This window comes from Cydia pomonella, chromosome 24, assembly GCF_033807575.1.
Source record: "Cydia pomonella isolate Wapato2018A chromosome 24, ilCydPomo1, whole genome shotgun sequence".
NCBI classification, from domain to species: Eukaryota; Metazoa; Arthropoda; class Insecta; order Lepidoptera; family Tortricidae; genus Cydia; species Cydia pomonella.
Genome location: NC_084726.1, coordinates 7,191,796 through 7,217,147, shown reverse-complemented (window position 1 = coordinate 7,217,147; position 25,352 = coordinate 7,191,796). Strand labels below are relative to the sequence as shown.

Sequence of the window (25,352 nt, the reverse complement as noted above, 5' to 3'; positions counted from 1 at the left end):
TTAAATTAACGTGAATCTCACACATACTAGTACAAAACAGTTGCTCATAACTTACTTAATAGACAGGCTTGATCCTGCTCACGTCTCCTGAATCACCTGTATAGCCTTGGCTGTATAGCCAAGCGCGTCAGTTCACGCCTTTGGCAGTCAATGGGTTAATGAAAATAAAATTAACGCAATAAAATTATTAACACAGACTGCCCTAGGTAATTATCCCACGACCGTAAAATACACAAGGTTTCATTTTGAATGTTTACGCCATTCTATACCTTAATACTATTAACAATTAGTTGTATAATCGCATGAGCACCAGCGTCTTTCTGTCCCTCTCTTAGTATAAATTTCCCATTCTAACAGGAGATATCGAAAGTACGGTATTTAACCTTAATTACTATAGTTATTACCCATCGTTATCGATCATCACTTATCGTTCCGATCACTCTTAAACCTCCTTTGAATATAATGTGAACTCACGAAGTTAAAAGGTCATCATGTATAGCCGAATAATAAAACATTAATTACATCATTGTTCTTATAGTTTAATTATTTGGAGCATGGAAATTCCGCAGACATATATAAGTAGATAAATCACTTAAGTGCACATCTGCCTGTGAATGATTTTCTAGAGAACACATTCTGTTACTCAATACATCAAATTTGCGGTCCGATTTCATGCTTTCCGACCAGGACAGTTTTTTGCAGCCCTCTATATTTTTATTAGGAAATTAGGTTCGTTCTTGATCCAATATCCTAAATATAATTAATAGACAAAAGCAAACAATGAATAGAATTTAAATAAAATATATAAATGTAAAGTCTATGCAACTATTTAGATCCTGAAGATGTCTCGTAGAGAGGCGAAACACGTGTCGAGTCATACTTTTGGTGGTGCTTTGTTATATTTATTTGCGTATTTATTTTTGCGGTGGGAGGGTGGGGACATTAATTGCTTGCAAAAATACACAAGTAAGTATAACGGGTTGGCGGCACGAATTGACCAGCACGTTATCTTTTCGCGGATTAGCAAAGTAATATTTTTATTTTTATTTGAGATACGTACTAGACATTTTTAAATATTGGAAAACAGTTTAAAATGTTATAAATAAAATTTTGATTATTCCAGATATATTTGTACATTTATTTTAAAAATAAATAATAATTTTGGTTCCCAGTTCCCACACGCCATTGACGCCACATGTAAATAATTCTACTATTTTCTTACAATTCGCGGTACATGCGATGTCTATTCGACTTTATGTCTTTAGAAAAGACCTTATTGGGCTCAGTCGGTCAATGTTACGTCACCTACGTTTAGGCGCTACGTAGGTAGAGGTAGATCGAGGTCAGGCTGTTTGGAACTAATCGTTAGCTCGAATTTTACATGCGTAGGTTTCTAACTATTGTTTTAAGATTTATTTGACATGCTCATTTAAAATTCGCTCATTGTCTGTTAGAAATTTCACTTTTAGAAGTTTCTCCCAGTAAAAAAAATAGATGTTCCTAAGTGAAAAAAATACCTAAACCGACGAGACCCTGAGGGCCATCAAACACTAGCGTTTTTTGAGCGTCGGCGTCTAGTCAGCGCTATGGAAAATGGCGTCGCTGCGCAGGTGCGCCATCGTTGCGTCGAGCAGCAGCCATACAGTTGACGAGACGCCGACGCTCGGGATTCGCTGGTGTGGGGTGGCCCTCTAAGTGAACGTGTTTACGAATTCTGGTACGGGTCACGAACATAATAGGGACTATTAGGGCAATTGGCGACGTTGACCGCTTCCCATCAGGCGGCACGTCTGCTCGTTTGCTGGCTATCACATACAAAAAAAATATAACATGAGTGGTGTAATAATGAGTCCGCCTAGAAAATTTTTGACATGTTAATTTTAGTCGGAGGCATCGGAATTAACTGGAAGGTTTATGTCAGCCAGATCCAAAAAGGCTACACGCTTCTTGCGGTGGCGTCGTCAACCTCAACTTACGGTGGCGTCGTTGATCGGGTCGCCACTTTCCCGAATGAAGGTTGAGGGAGGCGATGGCTGAGATACACGTCATACTCGTGAACGGGTGCTGTTTGTGGAGACCGGTCTGTTTAAGCTTACACGGGGTACATGTTATGTTAAAGTATGTAACTTTACTTTTGAGTGACATTAACGTGAGACACTTCATTCGGTTCTTGTCTGTTTTAATTTTTTTGTCTTTTAATTATTTATATAAAAATTCAAGCCTTGGCGACCCTCTACATCTCTAAGGATAATTTAATAATTATATTTTTTATATTTTATCTCTGACACTTAGAGACTTATACATCTCTAAAGAATTTTAGTATTTTATGGTTTTATTTTTTTATCATAGTTTTTTTTTTGTGTAATTTGACATTTAGAGACAGTATACATCTCTAATAAAGTATTTATTATTTCATAGATTCGATATTTGTAATTGTTTTTTTTTTAATTTATTGTTTGTAAAAATGGACATGTAAAAGTGCCCCTGTGGCCTATTTGCTGAATAAATGTTTGATATTTGATATTTGATATTTGACTATAAGGTATCGCAATTTAGAGAGGCGAATGCAATGAATTAAGAACGACGAATCACACGAGTAATAATAGTATAGCGATAATAATACTAAATTTAAAATGTTTAGAATTATTATCGATATACAATTCACGTCTATACATCGCAAGGCTCAGGTAGGTGGCTAAGACATGAGTTTGGTTACATTGCCGACTACTGAGGCACAATTCTAACGATCAATCAAATACCGCAATGTAGCGAAACTTGCATACGATCTATCACATCTTCTAAATGAGCCTGAACACTCTTAACTAACAGTAAATGACCTTTATATCTTTGCATTAAGGTCTATAGGTTGTCAATTGAACAGTGTTGATGATGGTTACGTGCGTGGCCTTTCTGCAGTGCCTTTCTTGACTACTGAAAATCAATCATTCGCGTACGTAACGTATCGTGAACCCACGACCTCGCTACTTCACCCACGGAAGTACTCACCTAATATTCCAATTGCTTGCGTGAGCGATGGAGAGTAGATTGTACAGACACTACCTACAGTGACCTATGTATGGCGGAGCCATTACAAATCAACGCGCTCACAAGACTATTCACGCGAAAACCTCAAGAATTCTCAACACAGGCCATTTGTTTGACAAATCAGAAACGCTGTGGTCGGTGTCGGCTAAATGGTAAAACCGCTAGAGAATATTCCGACGCTGCGATTGTAAAATCCCACATCTCGAATTTGGAAACCAAAATGAAAACGATAGATAAGGTTTATTTTACTGATTTAAAATTAAACGATATTTTCTTAATCGCGTATTAAGTTTTAAATTTACCTCCAACGTTTCGAGGACGGCGTTGTCCCCGTGGTCTCGGAGAAGACTGGCTAAAGTTGACATCAACATCTAGCCGCGCGAGTTTTTCGAACTACCTGCACTTGGTCTTGTTTATTGAGTGGAACATTTTGCGCACTATTAGCATTGAGTATGAGTATAGTATGGAGTCGGCATCTTCAACAAAATGATTCCAAACCTCTTTGAAGTGCCGGCACTTCATTGCGTTTAGTATGTCTCCGACTACTGGCGAGATGCCACACATGTAACGAAAATTAAATTGAAAATGCCTTTATGCGTTATGAAAATGTATTCCAATCCAATCCAAATGAAAATGTATATCAAAAAGCAATATAATAACAATCCACTGCGAAAAATGTTTTGTTTTAAGCTTATTTAAATTATTTGGAAACGTCACTTTAAACACTAGCGGTGGTACGCCATTTTCTTTGGCGCATAGATTACATTTCGAAGATGTAACATGGAGGTACTAATGATAATTTACCTTATTGTTTGTAGAATATATACGAGGGGCGGGAGGGGGTTAGGGTCGGCAACGCGCATGTAACTCCTCTGGAGTTGCAGGCGTACATAGGCTACGGATACTGCTTACCATCAGGCGGGCCGTATGCTTGTTTGCCACCGACGTAGTATAAAATGATAAATTAATTGTTATCTTGTAATTTTTTGAAGTATTTTAAATTATATTTAAAGAATATATTAAGTTATAAGTGGGATTTGATCTAAATTGCTACGAGTACGAGAGTCAACAAAAGGTTTTAAGACTATTTTTATAAATTTCATTCATTACACTTTAATGAAAATAAATAAAATTTATCTAGATTCATTACAGTTACAGTAAGTATTTAGACAGAAAATGAAAAGTTGTCATAACAGTTGCGCTTCTGACTAGCGCCGAAAATGGCGGACACAATTTGTTCTCGATAGCGTATCTAGTACGTAGTACATTTAACTATGTCAATACGCACTAGGGATGTTACCTACAAATACATTAATAACGCCAAGTTACATGTCAGGTACATTCTATATCAAATTTAAAATTAACACTACTCTGTCGACACAACACTAACGATATTCGATTTATCGACTGTCGATTTTGGTTCTCGCTTACATATACTAATGACTAATCCAGTCATGTGGATGAGATCCCCAAACCCTCGGACGTCAAAACGTCGGAGGTAAATTTAAGAGACTTTTGTAGTAGTGTAAATTTAAGAAGCTTTTATGAACTTCATAAAACTATATTTGTCTTTCAACAATCATCAACTACTCATCGAGATTTAAGCAAAATTAAATCAATGAGGTTGTGTTATATAATATAACGGTTAACAAACCCTTTATTCCTGACTACATGTTATTCTAGATTCTAGACTACGCCTACATTTTTTCGTTAAAATGTAGCCTACGTTACCCCAACCGAGTTATAAAAAACGAATCTTTTGGCACATACGCACCTAAAAAATATCCCTGCCTTTGGCCGAGTAAAAGGACTATCAGGAATATAGGAACAACAAGCGGTTCACGTGTAAATCTTTTTGTCAAAATTCATGACCCGTAAATACAGAAAAATCATCAAAAATGTCAAAATACAAAACAAGATATTTCTGACGAAAAACAAGACATGGTCAAACAGCCAAAATGTTTAAGCGATCGACGCCCACTTTAATTTCATTTATGTACGCAAGGGATTTAAAAGTTATTGTGAAAACTTATTATATGCAAATGGATACAAGTACACAGGGCACTTCAAATATATCCCTGTGACTAAGTACCAACAGGTCACTCCACCGTACCTTATAAAGAAATCCAGTTTTTGCAGTCTGCACCTTGAATTGATTTTGAAACGCAAATCAAGTGTGCAATTATATCAGTCCTTTTTTAGGATTAATTGGCAGATCGTTAATAATGCAGTTTTGTTTCGATGTCCGTATAAAGGTAGCAAATAATGAAAGAGCTAGATTAGGATTGTTATTAAAAGAAATTAAATCCCGTTCCTTTAGAGCAGTCACTTTATAATAATTGAGATTAATATGAAGCCTGTTCCACAGCTAAACTAAGCTAATCTAATAGCATCCTAGCCACGCAATACACCTACAATACAAAATAATTAACAGCTATTAGTGCATAAAATGATTTCGCATGTCTGGCTGTTCTCCAGTACAGGTCGCATTTCTAAACCGATTCATGTGAAATTTTGTGAGCAAGATGAATAATTAATTACTTATCTTATACCTTTAAACGAGCAATTCTTGTGTATATATATATAAATATATATATTTCTGTGATCTCGGAAACGGCTCTAACGATTTCGCTGAAATTTGGTATATGGGGGTTTTTGGGGGTATACAATCTATCTAGATTAGTCATATGTTTGGGAAAACGCGTGTTTTCGAGTTTTCATGCGTTTTTCTTTCGACGCAGAATATGGTCGCTAATTTCGTGTTGCCGGCCACTGTCCGTCTGGTCCAGCGGGTTAAGACGCGGACTGCTAAACGAGTGTTACGGTTTCGAATCTCGCCCGGTGACTAACTTTTTTTTTTTTATATGTTTAAGTTTATATATTTTTTTAAAATTTTTATTGTTTTAGACAAGTTTAATTTAGTAAAAAAATGTAGTTAAGATTATCACCTATATACCACCATATTACAATAAATAGTTATAACCGAGCAAAGCTCGGTCGCCCAGGTACTAATATAATATGTATACTTTTATGTCGATTCAGTTTTTGCCATGGGAGTTCGCAAGGTCTTCAATCCACAGAGCTATTATTTGTAACGATTATTCAGCATGTTTTAAAACAAAGATCAAATGTCCACCACATGTGATAGCTATACGCATCCACGCTCTTTCGAATTGGCTTACGTTCATATTGCATGTTATCTTTTAAAATCTGATAGGTTAATGTTTTGGATGTTGCTATGTCTTTGCAGGGTTCATGAATGTGTAACTGTAATAAGTAGTTTTAAAGAACTGTATACTAACATGAGTCCCATCCCATGAGCCGTGGCAATATGCCGGGACAACGCGAGGAAGAAGGAAGAAGGATACTAACATGAGTGCAATAAACATGTTGATCGGCTTGATCATACCTCGCCTTCAAATTATCTGTAGTAAACCTACCATGTAATCTAAACAATTTGAGATCACTGAGACGGAGCGTCCACTGATATCAGATAAGAGACGACAAACAAACCACGGCAAATTTGTATAATCTAGTTTATTTTACATTTCAAGACGTGTTTTTTTAAGTGTTAGGAAATATGAACACAAATAATATCTGAGTGCGCTGTGGGTGTATTTCTATTTGGCCTCGCAGTGCACAGATGGGAATAAGTGCGTTTATATGAATCATTCCCATCTGTCCCCGCGTCATGTATAGCGGCGGTCACGAGGGGCGGGGACTATGGGAATACACCGAGCTGTGGACCATGAGCACCACTGAGTGGCAGTCCTGCTCAAAACGATTTGGTAGACTATATAGGTGATGATGAAACGAACTAGACTCCTTATTAGGAATAGCCAAAGACTACACAGAACCGGGAGAAATTGAAAAAGTGTTTTTTTTTTTTTGCGTTTGACGATGTACTGTTGTCATCTTGGCCAGGCCCTCAGGTACACGGTTGACATCGAGTGGTGTAGTGTTTGACGTTTAATTTTGGACAGTAAAAAATATATTTTGCACGAGTGTCAAAAGGGAGTTTCTCGCAACTAAGTGTTTTATGTTATGTAACGTTTGTGGGGGAAGGTCTTTGCCCAGCAGTAGGACAACATACAGTTCAAAACAACCAGCGTTTAGTCTCCATTCGTTAATAACAACGAATGAGCACAGGGAGGAATGCCTCATCAACAGTATCAACACTGGTTGCATCTGGATGGGACTCGATAACTAACAATCCTAGCAATACGTTTAATTGCCGATCCACACTACGTCCTCATATCACTCGTATTTATTTTTGAGATTTGACACTGCGCAGTCTGAATCCGAATGTTACCTTAACACTGTAAAATCATGTGCCCGCAAACTGCCCGAAGACCTCCGTTTACAGTTTACACTTGAAAATTATTCATTTTCTTTATGGAATAGTCGAGTAAAATTTAATTCTGAGTACTATGATAATCACAGCATTTCTCTAACGAAATATTTTAATACAAAGGCAGAAGACAATACCCGTCGATTGCACGATCTCTCCGTTTTATGACGATGACCATTTGACCAAGTATTATGCTTATAGTGCGCAGAGCAATGTTTAAATTGTCCAAATTACCTATATTGTTAATGTCAGTCACTTTCTAAATGCAACGAGTTTTGTGGTCCGAGGTACGAGAGGTCATAGGTACAAGTTACACAAAACATTACTCATTGGCAGTGGTTCCAAAGAGATATACAAAAATGGTTTAAAAATAAAATTCGGGAAAAAACCGAAGAGTGACTGCATACAACGTACGGATTTTCTCACACAATACAGTCAATCAAATTGGTCGAAAAATTATAACTAGGTAAGATCATTGTGGACAAGACAAGACGGTATATACATTTTTTTGGTTCGGAAGACCGTCATGGGACTCATAGGGAAAGAACCCTCGTATTTGTATACGTACTCCTTTTGCTGTACCGACCTTGTAAGTGGAGTATTTGCACAAACGCAAGAGTTAGAAGCGACGTAAGATCTTGTAGACGATCTTACCTGATACAGTCTTCACCATATTGATCTTATAGGAAATATACCGTGGATGAATAGGTTGCCTCATAGCAAATGCTCATTACAAGAAAAAACGTAATGTGCGTAGAGGTTTATTATTTGGTTCGTTCAGTTCAATTTTATTTAACAAAATTTAAAAACGTATTCTCGATCCTACTCGGAACTTGCCATTGTGTGGGTCTCCGAACCGTGTCGACTCCTATTGTCATGTTATAAAATATAAAAGGTTAGATTTGACAAATCTGCGTATCATCGTGGATGGCATTAATTTACTCTAAAATCTTATACTTATAAAGCTTTTGTTTTGTGATAAAACCTCCATAATGTAACTTTCTATAGTTAAATTAAAACATAGTGTAAATGTTTATTTCCACTTGCACCACGCGTTCATGACTATTGAATGCAGTGACTCGACAATTTGGTATTGTTCTACGCTGGGGCAATACATCGATACGGGCCCCCATTGACGGTTAGTATGTGGCCCCTCCTATAGTTCCAATATCGGGGTAAAGTAATCTCGTCAACATGTTTTTGGACATGCCACAGGGCGCATTTGACGGAGTAACTTGAAACAATAAATTGACAAGGACCGCTGTTGATAAAGCGGTTTGTATGAAACTTGTCGGGAAATACCTTGTATCGGCTATTTGTATTGTAACTACATTACCTAATACTGAACAACCACATAAAACTATAGAACCAAAACTAAAAAAAAAACCATACTGGCTGTTTAATACATTTAAGCTGATCAAAAGTTCAACCGACTTGAAAAGAGAATCGACTGAAGTCTTAAATGCAGTCTCGGAAAACTAAGCTGTAACTTAAGAGTTATAAGATTACAGCTTACGCCAACACACTATGTTACTTAAATTATTTTAATTGCAATCAATACTTGGCTTCTTACCAACTCTATTAGGCTGTCACCAAATGCTACATCAACATGATTCCGCCCCATCTCGATTCCCCGTATCGATTCGAGACACCGTTGCTGATGCTGATTCGCCGAAGCGATCAAACGCTGTTTATTTTTAATATATGTTACCTGAATATTCAAGCCTAATTTCATATTATTTAATTATTTAACTTCGTTAAACTTCGATAATATAGCGGCGGGTAGGTTCGTGTGAGTCTTAAACAAGATTTCAGGTTACGCTACACTATGTTACAAATTCAATTGCAATCAATGGTTGGCTTCTTACCAACTCTGTCAAATACGATGTCAACAGAATTCTCGCCCATCTCGATTCCCCGTATCGATTCGAGACACCGTTGCCGATTCGCCGAAGCGATCAAACGCTGTTTATTTTAGAAACGGGACGTAATGTCGGATTTACTGCTAAATACTGCTCATAAACCTGTGGACTGGTCTACTTTTTACATGATTTAGGCTATTAGGTTTTAAATGTATCAAATGTGTTTCTTTCAGTGTTTATGTAACATGGTATTTTTTCGGATATAAACAGGTAACATTGATACGAAAATAAGCGCTTTGATTTTTATTTTGGCCTACGGATGACAAGAGGAAAGATAAACGAATAACCTTTTTGTTTCTTTAAAATGTAAAAAAAGATATGCCTAACCGTATGAAAGGTACAAAAGTAATTTAATTCTAACGCTATTTGATAGTTATATCAACCCCTGGGTCGGCAAACCGAGGCTCGCGACCTACATGCGGCTCTTTGGAGTTGATATTGCGGCTCTCCGGGACACCCAAAATACCACTACCACCACCACCAGTTGGTGGTAGTAAAGTTTGAAGAGAAGAGCCAACCACAGTAGTAATCATCAGTTTTAGGAATTTCAAAGAGCCATAGAACTTGTTTTGAGTCTTCTTAGTCAACATAATAAATCCACAAAAAATAACATTAAAACAAAAAAGAGGAGGTACAGCTAGTTTCACTAACCGTTTAAAACCATCAAACCTACGTTGACTATATATTTATTATACATTAATTAGTAATCTAATATAAAATGTATCACTGTTGTTGAAACTGCTTCCGAACATTGCATTATCATTACAACGCTAATGATACACCCATTAGCCCTTTCGGATTACGAGGCCATTAATTACAAGATGCGTATACGATACAAGTATACTTAATGTATGTATCAGCGCAATGTCTTACCAATACTTATTACGTCTAAAGAATGCGGTTTTACAGGGGTGATATTACATTTGCTTTCCAAGTGTGAGTCAAAGCAAGCTATAGTATAATCGCGGGCTTTCATTATTATCGGAGTCACCTAAGAATAATTTTTTGACATTTATGAATTGACCATACGAAGCTAAGTGCTACTATTGATTGCCTTATTTAAGGGTTAATTCATACCTGCCACAAATCAATTCTTTTTAGACAACGCTAGTTCTCGAGTAATTTCTTGGATAGGGCGGTTTAAGGGAGTCAGGGCACAGAGAGTACATGGAGAGGCAGGGTACACGAGAAATAGCGTACCTACTCTAAAAGCGATTTTATATCTTAAATAATAGATACATATCTAGAAGTTACACTTATGATGGTTTGTCTAGTTAAGTTCTATACCATCAAACATCAAATTTCATTAAGCAAATATGCAGAAAGAGACTTTGTAACATTTAGATAAGTTTAGAATTCAAATGGTAGGAACGCGGGGCAATGTATGCGTTCAATATACATTAAATTACAAATTCAACCAATTTAATGCAACAATCACTATCTGCATAATTCAGATTGGGTTACATAGATAATAACGAAGTGAATTAATTCCTAATAGCTGTGTAATAGGGTTGTTTATCTAGTTTATAGAGCTCTGTCGATTGCATAGCAGGATAGTAGAGTGGGTTTTATAATCGTAGTAAAGTTTCGATTAAGAGAACATAAAACAAATAGTGTCTTGTAGATATGGGAAATGTCACTTTATTAGAAAGCTTTTATCGTGTCATCAAAATAATCCTGCTAAGGGAGGTTGCAGACGCAAAAAGACTGGTCGGACGACCAATGCTGCGCTTCAAAAATTGCGTCAAGCGTGATGTGGTTGCTTTTAACATCTCATGTAACCAATGGCAAAAACTGGCCGAAGACCGACCCGTATGGCGTCATGCTATTCATGATGGTCAATCCAAATACGACGATGCCTGGTTTACCTCTTTAAAAGAGAAACGCATGAGGCGCCACGAGCAGGCCTCCAACCCTCACCCACCTGGGCAAGCATACACCTGCCGCGTGTGTGGACGTGGTATCCTCTCTCGCATAGGGCTATACAGCCACGAACCCAAGTGTCGTTACCAGGAGGCTGCTTAAAACATCTCACACAGATGAAAAGGCCTCTTATTTTATCGTGTCATTCAGTCAGGGTTCTCAGGCTAAGCGTATGCTGATAGTATGGTCAAATTAAGTCAAATTTCACAAAAGTCAGGAACTAATTCTAAGGACTAATAAAATCACTACGGATTGTTTTGTATGGGCTAAAAATCGAACTTTATACAATCGTTACTAAATTCACCCCCCCGGAAAGGGGTGAAATCGGCTGAAAATAATGTAATGGTTATAACTAAGAAGAGAAAAAAGGTGTACTCGGTGCAATTTGGCGTACGTTTTACAACACTTATATCTAAATTCGCACGTGTTATTTATGTTAATTTAAGCTACGGAACAGGTAAAAAAAAAAACAACATAGAAAAAAATCTATTTTGGCCATTGCGGGTCTGGGGAAAGTAATGTACTCGGTGCAAATTGAGTAAATAATTAGAAAAAATATCTTAATCCAATGTCAAATTCGCACCAGGGTGCGACATCCGGAAAGTAGTTTTTCATGTTTTAGTGTCGTTGTACTTCGGGGGAAATTTTAATACTATTGGAAATTGATGCAATCATATTCATTTGATTTTGTTTACATTCGCACCCCATAAAAAATTGGCATTTTTATACGGAACATGCAGTTTTGTAATCAAGTACCAAAAACGTAGAGCAATAAATACACAGAAGCGACAAGCGCGTGATTAGTGGCAAGAGAAGGACCGCGCGTAGATGCACCGACGAAGCACGGCTCTTGAGGCACGAGTAGTGGCATGTACTGCAAAAATAGTAGGGTTTCTGAGTATGCAGACAGACAGTCAACAAATTAAATACAGGTACGCTCAATGTTTGTTAAATTCGAAAGATCGCGTTTTTCCATATACTTACGAAAACGTTAGACTACTTAGTTCACTCAATGATTGTTTAAAACAACAGTTCCGTTTTAATGCCAGAAGAAAGATTTGTGCTCGTTGCCCGTCAAAAGTGTCAAACAAACTGTCTCGGAACAATCGCTGCGCGTAGGGTTTGAGATCCGGATATCCGAAATATCCGGATATCCGTCAACTATAAGATCCGGATATTACGGATCCGTTAAATATGGTTATTGACCTATAACCGAAACAATTTTCTAATGAAATTTATGAATAATTTCATACCATTTTGTCATTTAAATATAGTATTTTCATATATTTAATCAATTCAAATACTTACAGCACATCAATTTTGATAGGTACATTATGTCACGCAGTAACTTTATACAATGAATGCGAATGTTGCTTAATGCAAACATTAGATCATTCGATATCCTGATGACTTGGGGCTATAGGCTCAAAACAAAAGCCACCTGGAGGCCAAGGCTAGGATAGTAGAGTAGGAAGGGGAGAAAATTGGTCTGATAATCAACCACTAGAATATCTCCAAATGAATAGGGCTAAGATGGTCGGCTCTTTGTCATTTGTCATCATCATTTAAAATTGGTTGGGGTAATATCATTGTATTAAAACATAGTTAAAAACGTTATTTCTGTGTTATCTAAATCCGTTTATTCGGATATTTATTTTGGTGGATATTCGAATAATTAGAATATCACAATATTCTAATTGCAAACCCTACATATAACTTCCCAGTAGTGACACAAATAGGTATTGTAAATACTGCGAGGAGGATCTTGTTTAGGAAATAATCGGACAGACAGACGGACATGACGAATCTATAAGGGTTCCGTTTTTTGCCATTTGGCTACGGAACCCTAAAAACAGAGCGATCGAGTATATTCCATCAACAGGATGCTCTCCTACAGCATATAAAAAGGGCTTAACAGACCCACATTGGGACCAATTTACCTGAATAGCGACCCACAAATGCTAGATTCTTGCAACTAGGCTTGGCGAAAGAAAAATGATGGACCAGCGTACACCTCTTTGTAGAAAACCCTTCCTGATGCTAGTCTCAGCTGCAAGGAGCTATTGTCTGGCAAGTGCAAAGAACGCTATACAGGGTGTGGGTGAGTAAAACACGGATTTAAATACACTATGCTTTGCGCATGCGAAGGTGCATGCTCTGGGACAAAATAATAAGTACGTAAAAAAATAAATATTTTTTTTAATTAGTGTGTAACTTTAATTAGCTAGATCCGGAGTAAATTACAATAAAACAATGTCAGTATTCTTAATTTTGATAATAATACTTTTATCGAAAATATTACTTTACTATAAATATCGTTCAGCAAGTTACCTTTACTTAAACATCATTTGCCTTGCAAATTGTATTGAAACAGCCATCCGACTCTTGTGGTGGTGTCATCCGGTATGGAACAAAAATAGTGTAATTTGCTAGTTTATAAACCGATTTTCAAAATTTTAATGGAATTTTATAGCTTACTAATGTAGCATTCATATCTTGATACAATGTTTTCCTGTAAAGTTACTAGTAAAGTTGATGAAAACAAAAAACGGATTTTTTTTCGGGAAAATTTAAATAAAACTTTTAATTTCTCGCAAACTATGGTATTTACAAGGTCAAATATATAAACGATATTGTAGCGCATTTAATTTTGCTTTTTATGACACCCCACACAAGCTTACATGTGATATACTTTCTGTGGTATACGCAATATTCTGAACACGGCACCGGCCATTTTGATGACGTCATAACTTGTGACTTAACCACGTTAGAAACTGTCTCCCGATGGTTTTTTGTCAAAATAACATGCTTAACAAAATACTAAAATATGGTGCTGGTTTCATCAAAGGCACCTTTTGGGCCCTATATGACCCTAAGGGAAGCGACTTCATACCTACTCGTATAACATTTTTTAATACAATCAAACACATTTGAATAAGCAGTCGATAAAGCGGTCAAACACCGATAGATTATTAATATGTTGTAACATGACATCACTATTTTTGATCTCACATAGAGAATTTACGCACAAACTTGCATTTCATTTTTGGTCGCACTTTTGAAGTTTAACAGTCGTTCTTGATATCCTATTTCTATGTATCCGGATCCGAAAAATTGTCGGATATTGCAAATCCTAGCTGCGCGCTGCGCTATCTCCCCGCCCCGCGCGCCCCGCGCCGCGTGCGGCCAACCACCTTCGCTTGCAGTTCGTTGCGATTAATTCTATTTACTTTTTGACAAACTTCCGGTAAAAAAAATCTATTTTTTATTTAGTGCAAATGTAGTGTCTTTAGATAAGTACCGTTTTTTAAATTTTAACGTCTCTCTTAATTTCCCCCGAAGCACAATGTACAAAATAATTAAAAATACATGTTCCATAATTTGCCCAGGCGTGCAAAGTTAACTGAATGTTTATAATGCTTTAAAAAGCTTAACTTGAGATTGCACCAACCGACTGACTTATCCTCGAGCCGCAATCGAAAAAAAAAAATTTTTTAGTGTATCATACATTGCACATATTTTTAATTAAGATATACTATGCACCAAGGTGTTCTCTATACACTACTTAGCTTGAACCCAATAGCTTTTAATTTACTCCAAAATTACGGCACTTTATAGTTTATACCTAAAATTTAACGGTCTTCCGTACATAATAGAAACGGTGCAACTCGGGGGAAATAATCTAGTTGCGCCATCTAACGAATCCAAAAAAAGCACGACTACACGACTTACTTCCATACTTTTCCTTAACTTGACTATACTATGAGACGCAGGCGACGCATTTCCACGCAGCGCAGGGCAGGGCAGATTTTGTAACGTATGGAATGTCCTTTAGCTACGCTCGCTGCGGTGCAAGGACGCTCCATACTTACTTTTTATCACACTTGCTCAAAAATAATGTTATTTCATGCAGTCATACTGAAGGACAAAGGCATGTATTTTTCCCGCGGGAGATATGGATTGTGAAAAAAAAGCTATAACTCCCGAGGGACTTAGCAATGTCAAACTAACATATTCGCTTACGTCTGCGTAACTTACTTTCTATACTTACATGTCGCTCGCGCTAATATGCGAGTACCTACGAGCGAGATGCATAAACAGTAAGTTACGCACACGCTAGCGAATATGTCAGTGTCAAACTCAAGCTGGTGGTCCGAGGTACCCGCACAATTTGCCTTTCTAAAGTCGGTTGAAAAATGGCCGTCCTTGCCAAGGACGGACGCATTCCCGAATAACAGTTAGCTCAAACAGGCATTTTGGTCGATGACATCACTGTACCGCATTCAGTTATCCTAAGATCACGCACAAAATGTCATAACTACCTATAAAGCTCCTGCTTACATACGCCTTTTTTAAAATAAGTTGTATCATATATACAATCCTTCTTTCATTTCCAACCATATTATTATAGATTTAAGATTGAATATCATATGTAGACAGGACAGCTGCAGTGGTTCTTTGTATTTAAGTCCACAATCTGTTGTGGGTTGTGGAAAGAAACGAGACTTACTGACCGCGTACAAAAGCATAGACTATAGCGCGTTCTTAATATCTGACCATAGGTAGACGTTATGTCTTAGTAATAAGGTATAAAAAGCGTGTATCGTCGTTGGGTTGATTGTCAGTGCATTGTGTGGACGATGGTACAGACAGCATCAGTAGCAGCGTACGAGTATGAAACAACGCCAAAAGTATTTGCATTTCTCAATTATTTTTCCAAATGGGGGTATATTTCGACAGTTCGCGTGTAAAAGCTTCTGCAACCGTTTAATTGCTCTATATATATATGATACCGTAAGATTGTACACCCGTTAGTTTATAATCTAACGTAGGTTAGGTTAGGTTAGTTTGTAATCTAACTACCGCCTGTTTATAATGTAACTAGTTAGATTATAAACCGACGAGTATTTACAATTTTACGGTGCCATATATTATATTTTTTTAACTAGTAAGATTGAGAATTTTTGATACTTTTTGACGCATAATAGTCCGATACGCTACGTTTGATGCTGACTGACTGAAGATACACTGCAGCGCCAAAATAAAGTGAAAATATTCTGCAAGTAGAACTCATGAGCTCTTTCACAAGTCAATACAACTTACATTATAATAATCTTAAAATAAATAATTTCTACAATATGTATAACAGAGATGTATAATCTCTGTGGTTAATAATACATTATGGAGATGTAAAAGGTCCCAAATGTCAGAGTACTAATACTAATAAGATTTGGAGGTGTAAAGTCTCTCCAAGCGTCATAATGAAAAAATAAACAGTGTCAAGACTGTTTAGCTAACAGGCTTATAACCTAATGCTACAGAATACATAACTAGTATGGATTTGTTAGCTGTGCGTCCAATACGCAGTTCGTGCAAATGATATTTCAATTCGCATTTCGTCCAACACGTATTTGGTCAAACATGCATTTTGTCCAACCCGTTTTACGTCAACACTCATTTCGTCCAACATGAGTTGAATCCAACACACATTTTGTCCAAAAGATCCATTAAGTCAAGTATATTATATTATACAATATTACAGAGACGTAACGGTCTGAGAATGATAAAATACATATTAATAAGATATGCAAGTGTAAAGGCTCTCCAAGTGGCAAAGAAATAAAAAAAGTGTATGAAATACATATTTCACGTCGAGACTGTTAAGCTAACAATCTTAAAAGTAATTCTACAGAATACGTAACTAGTATGCATCGAAGTCAATGTCGTAACAAAAATATGTAAACATAAATACATAACGTTGGTACTATTCGTAAAGAAGACAACTTCAAAGACAAAACGTATGTTATTTAAGTAATTTTATTACATAGTGCGGTCAGACTGAGTACAGTAGGTACGCAGTTTGTTCTTAGTTATGTATCGACAATGTGATGATGACTATGTCCTGACCAGGGTAATAAAATAAGAGGAAAAACGACTTTGCCTACATCTAAGAATTTAGAATGTTGCAGCTGTGTCTGTGTAGGTATTTTTATGGAATACACACACACGTGTAAGCGTAAAGAGCTTTACAATTATACTATCGACTGTTTAATGTACTAGGCATCTAGCACTCTCTTCGGATGTAACTATAATTATGGCCAAACTTCACTTCAGGTAAGTTTGTTTAACCATAAATTCTTCCTGAATTTAGTAATTGATGACAAGGTTAACTGGAAGAGATCCCTTAAAGGGATAAGTTCGCCTTTGTACTAATGACGAGTGTTTTATTTCCTGTTTTGTTTTCATTTATGTACATTAAAGAGTTTTACTACTACTACAATGATAACAGAAACGCCGCAAAGTGAGTTGGATGTTGGTTCCTTAAATTTACCGAGTATTGTGAAAAAACGGAACCCTTATTAGGATAACTTTGCTGTCCATGTTTCTGTCTGCAAATACCATTTCGGAAACGCGTTGAGATATCGAGTTGAAATTAAACCCTTTTATTATACTACGTCGGTGGCAAACAAGCATACGGCCCGCCTGATACTAAGCAGTCTCCGTAGCCTATGTACGCCTGCAACTCCAGAGGAGTTACATATACTTAGGGCTAGTCTACATTCCCTTGAAGCTGTGAAAAAATCAAACTTCTAAGTACGTACTTTCTGTTGACCTAGAACTATGACATTTGGCAAGTAATTTCGTCTTATACTACAGGGGAAAGTCTGAAAAACACCTATACATTTGTAATGTATAGGTGTTTTTCAGACTTTTTTACTTTTTAATTTTTAACTTTTTACTTTTAACAGTTGTGCACCTTTGCGCCACTTTAATAAAAACGAAAACACATTAGTCTTCCATCTTGGATGTAGACTATAACAATAGCTTTCTCATGTTTCTCGACTACAGTTACAATACATAAATTAACGTATTTTTCTGTGACAGTTCATATTTCTAACTGGTAAACATAACAGTACCCCTAGTGTAAATAAATTCGATTTCGAAACGTGACGTACGCGTTTTCGTTTAGTCTCATTTTGTATTGGATTTAGAAAGAGCGCGCCAAGCAGGACGTTTTGGAAACTCAAAATCCTATACAAAATGAGACTTAACGCAAACTCGTTCGTCACGTTATGATGTCGATTAAATTTACACTAGGGGTACAGTATATAATAAGTTCCGGCGTATTGGTATGATGGAAAGGGACAAACGATTATTAGCGGCTTGTCAACTTTAGTAGACGTTTATGAATAAGGGGATAAGTAGTAACAGTACAATATTGCCATGGGTTTCCTTAAAAATTGCTTTTTGTACAGTCACAGACTTTAATAGCTAAGCCATTTAGGGTTTACTTTACAATGGACATTTCAGAATTGAAAAATTAAATTAATCCCATCCTCGTCTCCACTGTTAAATAAAAGACGTGTTGCTCGACAAGTATTTATTACGCGACTGCCTACCCACTTATTACCTACAAATATATAAGTATACCCATATATAACGGCAACCAAATTAGCTTGAACCCTAAATGTCTCAACAAAAACCTGCCGCCAAAAAGCCGCTCCCAAACAATCGAAGTTATGCTCACATTTTAAAACGACATGAACATTACCGCAACAAGATCTATATCTACCTATGTCTGGCAATAGTTTTCGTGGCATAAACATAGGACGCTGTTTTGATTCCTGGGCTGGGCACTGGAGGCCTTGGTATTTTTTTCCTCCGTATATGAAATTTATTTTGGCTTATAGTCGTCATCATCATCATCCCGTCCTAGCCGGTTTCGGCCTCGGCGACTGATTTTGTACTGTCTAGTGAGAGCGACGATCATGAGCTCTCAGGTGGCTGACGTAGCCTATTTTCGCAGTAAATGTACGGCCACACTCTTCGCAAGTGAGGACCCCTCCGACAAAACTGTAACTTATGACCGCAGGTCGGGCCTTTAACTCGTCACGCTTCGCGTCGAGTTCCACTCGCCTCTGTTCAAAGGCTTGCACTTATGTACATACTGTATGCCTCCAATTCGTGTTTAGAGTAACTTGCGTGTAACATATGAACTTAAGAATGTGTTTTCACTAGCCAATACAAATACTATAAAGATTTTCCACTTCCATTGAACAAGCGGTATTTTAATGCCGTTGTATTTAACACTTAGCAGTGTCTGTAAAGTATTGAAAAAGTTCCAGAAACAAAGTTCAACAAAACATGACATATCCAGTCGTGAATAAAAATGTCAAAAACATACTTATTACCTAAACAGTTCCCGTTTTTTGCTCCACGACACTCCGACAGCATACCGAACCCAACTATCCAGTATAATCTTGATCCCTTCACTCATACATTTTATATGTACTTCGAGCTCACAATACGGAGATTCATCAAAGTTATTCGTTGACCAAATAAAGCGTTGGAGATAGCAGCATTGTCTGTGGTTGTCACTGGCCGAAACCAATCGACCGCACAACTGTTAAACAAACCACTATCTACTCATCTCTAAAGTCATACCCAGTATATTCAGACCTCTCAGTACCAACAAGTATGTAGTAAACTTCAAACTGGTTTGTTGCTCAGCGGTCGGTAAACTTTGTGAATGGAAACACCGTTTTCCCAGGCGAACAATTCCATGGACGAATTTTTGAATTTCGAAATTTGGAACGTGACTTCACGCGCGTTTTGCGGTTGTGCAACGGAGTTTTGGGTAAAAATGGGAATTTAGAAAAAAATGTTTCTCATGCACGTCAATGAATTGATGTTCAGTTTGATCGCATTACTAAAACCTAAATCATTAAGATTCGATTCCAATCTCTTCTTGCAGGAACTTGGATATTGCGATGCGACTGACTAAAGTGGCTAATATGTAAGTATGTAATTCAAAATAAATCCAAAAACTGAATCGAATTGGTCACAAAATGTAAAACACGAGCTGTAAAGAGGAGAACCGCCGGACAGGCATACGATAGCTTTTTTGCCCAAGCTGGATCGGAGACCTTCGCTTCGCTCGGTCAATTTCATGGTAATTTTCACATAAGAAAATTAACAAATTCTCAGACCTGTCTTCTCCTTCGCTCATGTTAATTTGGGACAGGATGGAAATAAATCAATTTAATTATAGACAGACTTGCATCTCGCTTTAAACCCACAGCATATTAAGATAAACTACCTTAACTCTACTGAATAAAGCTTAAATTGACAGTGTTTTCATTTGAGGTTTTAATTTGGTGTTTAATGCCGGAATAATGCAATGAAATATGCACTTTATGTACGTAAAATAAAGTCAGAGTTGCGATGACCATATTCTGTATGGAATTGTAATTAAGGGGCCGGACAGTTGATAGCAGATTTAAAGAAAGATGTATGGTAAATGAACATTAGACTAAGAGCTAACCCAGGAAATAAAACTGTTGAGAGCAAAAAAACCCATCTTATTATTTTGCTACTACATTAGGCTACCGTAAAACCACCCAACTATAGTCCAAAGCTCCCAACTATGGTCCACAAATAAACTAATTTTTTCTCGTTCAGGTGTGTATTTTACTATATTTTTGTAGTTCTAAGGCAAAGTATGATTATAAATGGAAGGTAAAACTAAGAGTAAACCACAAGGAACATTGGCATAGATACTTAATTTCCTTTTGAACTTGTGGACCATAGTTGCAGTATTGGACTATAGTTGAGTGGTTTTACGGTATCCATGTTTCTCGAATCAGCGTCTCACAGCTGTTCATCGGTGGACACTAGTGACAGGCACACTATTTCTCCATCTAAAGGATTCAGAATTTAATCAGAATTGGAGGAAAGAAACAACAAGTGCGAGTAGCACTCGCGCACGAAGGGTTCTTCTTCTTCCTCGCGTTGTCCAGGCATATTGCCACGGCTCATGGGAGCCTGGGGTCCGCTTGACAACTAATCCCAAGATTTGGCGTAGGCACTAGTTTTTACGAAAGCGACTGCCATCTTACCTTCCAACCCAGAGGGTAAACTAGGCCTGGTTGGGATTAGTCCGGTTTCCTCACGATGTTTTCCTCCCATAATAAATACATAATAATGTTTTTATAGATAATGGTACGAAGGGTTCCGTACCATTATCTATAAAAACGACAAAAAAATCACGTTTGTTGTATGGGAGCCCCCTTAAATATTTATTTTATTCTGTTTTTTAGTATTTGTTGTCGTATGAATTAGTGACATAATTTTTAAAAAAACCTATAACTCCCGAGGGAGTTATAGCTTCTTTTCACAATCCATAACTTCCTCGGGAACAATACATACCTTTGTCTTTTAGTATACCTGCATGAAATAAGATCTTTTTCGATCAAGTGTGATGAAATAGTTATTTACGATACAAGTGCATAAAATAAGAAATTCGCAAGGAGTGGTGATAAATCAAAACACGAGCGAAGGGAGTGTTTAAATCGACACGAGTTGCGAATTATCTATTCGCACGTGTATCGTACAACGTTTTACAGTACATATTATTCTTTGAAATTTCGACATATGCACGGAAAGTGCTCATTCCCGCACACGGGCGGGAAAGTAGTACCATATATTATGTACTGTAAATGAAGTTAAGATGTTTCAAACGTGCATTGATAAAAAAAACTTGCTGCACGCTTAAAACGACCTAAAGTATTTGTATAATATAGGCATTTAAGACGTTTCGAACGAAATCGGCTAAGGTACGACGTCAAAAATATATCAACAATTTTGCACCATTACTTTGAAATACGGCGAAAAATGTAAACTTATTTTAACGTCAACTGTACTAGGATAGAATAAGTAAGACGTTTATATGTTCTTTGATGTGTATCGCAAATTTGCACGCAATTAATTCAAAGCAATAGGAAGTGTTATCTTCGTAATTACCTTCCAGGAAACTGGGAATTTTATTTCAGCAATGGGCACGCATTTTTTACATTATATGTATTTAAATTGGTCTAGTTATCGGCAGGAGTGTCGAGGTTGAATGATTACACACGGCTATAGGTATATCACTTAACTCAGGGGTGGTAGAGGTCACTGAACTCATAATGTTGAAGATTTTCTAGTAGAGTAGAAGGTAGATGGAGGTAGTAAAAAGAAAACCGGACAAGTGCGAGTCGGACTCGCCTACCGAGGGTTCCATACTTTTTAGTATTTGTTGTTATAGCGGCAACAGAAATACATAATATGTGAAAATTTCAACTGTCTAACACGATTCATGAGATACAGCCTGGTGATAGACGGACAGATGGACGGACGGACAGCGGAGTCTTAGTAATAGGGTGCAGTTTTACCCTTTGTGTACAGAACCCTAAAAAAGAATAAGTAGATATTATGTAAAACTTTTACTAACTTTAATTTCTTTGTATTACAATTTCTAGCAACGAAAATTAATACCAGCCAATGATATTATATAACTATAGGTAGAGTATACTCATACATACTGAGCACAAAGAATACTTCAATGTCCTTGTAAGCTTGCCTCTTTCTCTTTCGGTAAGCAGAAGCTCGTTAGCACATGCACATTTCTTGCTTGCAACTTGGAAAATTTGTCAGAAGGTAAGTGCTTAAATTTTATAATGCTTATGACCTCTTGCCTAAATCTTGAGTTACAAATCATCGGTACCAGCATAGATAGACATTACTTGATAGTTCATGTCAAATTTCATGTTAATACAATTTTAATAAGCAGATAGATCTGCAAGCGATACTACAAATTTAAGTTTTGCATTGCTTCCGTACCTCAATTGGTTAAGAGCAATGCATGGATTGTAGAGGTTGCGGGTTTAAGTCCTGCTGGAAATGTTATATTTTCCTTTAATTCATCAATTTCAATTTCATGCTATTTCAGGATCTTTTAAAATGAGAGTGTAAATTCGATTGTAAGGTGATAACTAATTCTTAAATTCGCTTGTCATGGTTCTGTGCGAACCGGAGCCACTTTTTCCCTGCAGTCCTTTTGATGTTGTCGTCCCAACACATCTGGGGTCTACTTTGAGCATGTTCCTCCCCCCCATGGATGCCACCCGAGAATTCGTTTACTCCATAAATCGGTCTTTCGTGCTATATGACCAGCCCATTTTTCTTAAATAGGGAAGTAAGTTATTCCATGTTCAGTTTTTCATTATCATATTATCATCCATATCTACTTTATGTTTATAGTGGTAGATACTATTCTTGGAAGTTTTCTAAATAACTTGGCCATGAGTTTACAGACAGTTTCTTGTGATAATGTTTATTGATAATGAATTCTAAGTGCTGATAAGTGATCTTGGAATATTTTATTTATTTTAAACTTTATTGCACAAAAATACAACATACTTGGAGACTCACTTACAGACCTAATGCCTCTAGCAGTCAACTATAGGGTTAAATAGAAATATGTCAAATGTATATACGTGTGAAATATGTGGATGTATGTATGTGTGTGTGTGTGTGTAGAAATATGTATAAGGTGTGAAAAATTGTAGTGAGAAAAACTACCACTTCCACTGACTCTGGGTTTGGGTAACCTCCTCCCACCCCACCCAACTCTTGCTCCACAAAATGTTTCAAACCATTTCCCATAGGCAGTAATTCAATAAAAAAGACTATATTAATCTACCGCTTATCTGAGATAATTTATAAGAATTTACCCATAGGGTTTCTGAAAAACCCTATAAAAAATAATTTGAAAAATTCTTATTGACTATGTTTTATTGATTTATGTGCCCAAAATTAAGTTCTAGAAATAAAATAAAAATAGGAAGTACTTAAATTAGACTTAAAAACCTACACCTACCTTAGGGCTACAACCTAATGTGGGTAGTTCAATTAATAGTTAACAATACTGTCTAATTTCTGTTTTTGACCATTATGACCATAGCCATAGGTATAAAATAGAAAATGGGAACATTTAACAATCAAAAATATATAACAATAAACCATAATAAGATAAATAAGATGAAAGATATCAACAAGATATGTATAGAATTAACATTCAACAAGTAGTTATTTTGGCCTAATGATTCATAACTCACACTGATTTCAAATAAAAAAAAGTATAAGCAGATGCGTTCAAGATACTTTGGAGTGAAAAAGTATATTTAAGCAACTTGAATCGGGGTCAGGTCAGAGCAAAAAATAAGTTTCGCAAGCTGCTTGAAGTCAACGCCGGATTACCCTGTCCATCCATAACATTATTGTACATAAATTGAAATGGGCATAAATAACTATTACAAATTAAAACACTTACTAGATTTTCGAAGTTAAATCATCCAGTTGGAATCACACACACAAACGTTCAAAATAAACACAAAACAACAACCGAAACTACAAGACAAACACTGCAAGTTTAACTTTCGCAAACACAAAATGATATCACATGTATTCACAACACTGGGAAGATGTATAGTTAACTAATTATAGAGTTTCGTGTTTAGTAAAATAATCAGCGAAATAAGTTTTGTTAAATAACAAACGTAAATAAACAAGATAACAAAGTGAAACACACGAAACGGGCTAGATGACTAACCCAACTGACATGAGCGAGTGAATGGAAATGGTTATGAAAACAGCGAATGAGTGTTTCGTTCAGTGCTGCCAGGTGAGCGGAAGAGAATAATCTTATTTGGGTTTTTTTAATATCTTTATTTATTTATTGAGTTTGAGGTTTCGTATTTGGGTATCCGAATTATCGTACCGATGAACAAAATTATCGTACGCCTATCAAAAATGCACTACCTCTAACATTTCTTGCAAAATAAGCTTACATGTTCAATATATAATTGGACAAAGAAAACGCAATTTTCGTCTAAATTGCGCAAAAATCTGTTATATATATATATATATTTGTGTAATTTTTGTGATATATCCTTAAACTTAAACCAAGGAGACGATCCAAAAGGTGCAAATTGTAGCTTATTTCTGAGGGAAAGTGACATATTTTGCTTAAAATACTAGGCTTTATGGCGGTGTCGTCCGAAAGCTGTAATTATCTTACTTTTGCGTACGATAATGCTCTTTGGAACGTACATCGTAAGGGAGCCCAAATTATCTTATATGTACAATAATCATCGTACGCCTGGCAGCACTCGTTTTGGTTTAGCTACGATTCGTTCAAGGGTCGTTCACTCCATGTTCACTCACTTGATTGTCAAATTCATTTTAGTGTGATCATCCCAAAAATTAAAGAAACTACTAAACTACTATTC

The 25,352-nt window shown here is 36.6% G+C and overlaps 1 protein-coding gene across 1 annotated transcript in view; it reads right to left on the bottom strand.

Annotated features, from left to right (window-relative positions):
- LOC133530838 (repetitive organellar protein) overlaps positions 1 to 24,671 on the bottom strand; it is a 112,576-nt gene extending 87,905 nt beyond the window's left edge. Inside the window, exon 1 of the mRNA XM_061868892.1 lies at positions 24,395 to 24,671. The gene's annotated coding sequence lies outside the window, so the exon portion shown is untranslated. The remainder of the gene's footprint in view (positions 1 to 24,394) is intronic.
- Positions 24,672 to 25,352: the final 681 nt, after the last annotated feature.